The sequence below is a fragment of the Lemur catta genome, chromosome 9 (assembly GCF_020740605.2).
Source record: "Lemur catta isolate mLemCat1 chromosome 9, mLemCat1.pri, whole genome shotgun sequence".
Lineage (NCBI taxonomy): Eukaryota > Metazoa > Chordata > Mammalia > Primates > Lemuridae > Lemur > Lemur catta.
Genome location: NC_059136.1, coordinates 9,341,131 through 9,342,537, shown reverse-complemented (window position 1 = coordinate 9,342,537; position 1,407 = coordinate 9,341,131). Strand labels below are relative to the sequence as shown.

Genomic DNA, 1,407 nt, shown 5'->3' with positions numbered 1-1,407 from the left:
ATGTTTGGTTTGTTGTTTGATGTATTTAAAGTGTTCAAAGGAATATCATGGAAAACAGAGACTAAAAAATTGTCCTTTCAAATAAATGACAGAGGGTTTTTTAACAAGTCTTTCAAGGTTGCTTTCCATTGCTGTTTTGGGAGCAGAAGCCAAACGGTAGTGGGCTGAGGCTAGGGGGAGGTGAGTGAGGCAATTGGCTTGGGGCAAAATGTAAGGGGGGGGTGCCAGAACTGAAATAATCAAGATGAATAATTTTATTTTCACTTCAGACAGGTAATGCACTGATGCTGGAACAAGGCTTGGGGGAGGCGTGTGGCACACATGAGCATGAAAATCCCATTATCATGCTTACGAACCATGAGAAGATCGAGGGTAATGCTATCTTAAGGCAGTATTTTTTAAATCAAAACCAATGTAAAAAAGTCTACAATGAACAAAATATCAACATTTTACATGCTGACAGGATGGAAATTGAGAGTGGGTGCCCACAATGGGTTCTTTGAGAAGCTGTGTGTGTGCAAGAAAGAAGAGAACTTGGGCTGGAGGGGAAGCCAGAGTCCATGACGAAGCTTGGTTTGCTTGTTTGCTTTTGCAATGAGGGAACCTTGAACGTATTCCTATGCTGAGGAGGTGGCCTAAGCCCGTCCCTTCCTCACTCAGCAGTGTAACTACAGGGAAGCAGAAGACGGGCACTCTGGCTGGAGATGCAGGGAGAAGTGGTTCTTCCTGTGTGCATGGTATTGGGGTCAGAGGAGGAGGAGAAAGGCTGTCATGGGACAGCAAGATGTCTGCCTCAAATGGCAAGCAGTTCTGCCCTCCTGGGTAACGCACAGGTTTTCTTACCTTCTTTCCCGAGCTGTGTTGACTTGATGAGCACCTCTGCCTGCAACCTGCCTAGCTACCCTCGCTGCCAAGAAATTCTGCCCAGGCCCACTTCTCTTTTCCCTCGGCTTCTTTCACTTTACCAGGGTAACATGTGAGGGCAGGACGAGAAAGAAAAACTCTGCACCTTGTTATTAATACTTCAAGTATAGCTGGGGACCTGCAGCACAGGGAACCCCCAGGATTTTGCTAGAAACATACTCTCAGGCCCTGCCTCACTGAGAAGCACCACTTACACCTCTGACCTCAAACTTGCTGTGCAGGAGAGACACCTGGGTGGCGGGGGGTGGTCCTCAAAAACTGCCAATATCTAGTTCTCACTCACCTACCCCCAGATCCTGATTTAATGGGTTGTTCTCACTCTCTTCTCCAGCATGGCCTGGGCATCAGGACTATTGGAAACTCCCCAGGTGATTCTAATATGCAGCAAAGTTTGAGAATCACTGCTCTGCATCTCCTAACCCCTTTTCCTAACTTCTGTGTGGCCATGCCCAAGCAACTATAGGAGGGGCAGAGGAGAAAGGA

The 1,407-nt window shown here is 47.3% G+C and overlaps 1 non-coding gene across 1 annotated transcript; it reads right to left on the bottom strand.

The window, feature by feature from the left end:
* Positions 1–263: 263 nt before the first annotated feature.
* On the bottom strand, positions 264–367 carry LOC123645503. Its single transcript, XR_006737616.1, has one exon. It is a non-coding gene; the product is annotated as a small nucleolar RNA U13 (small nucleolar RNA).
* Positions 368–1,407: the final 1,040 nt, after the last annotated feature.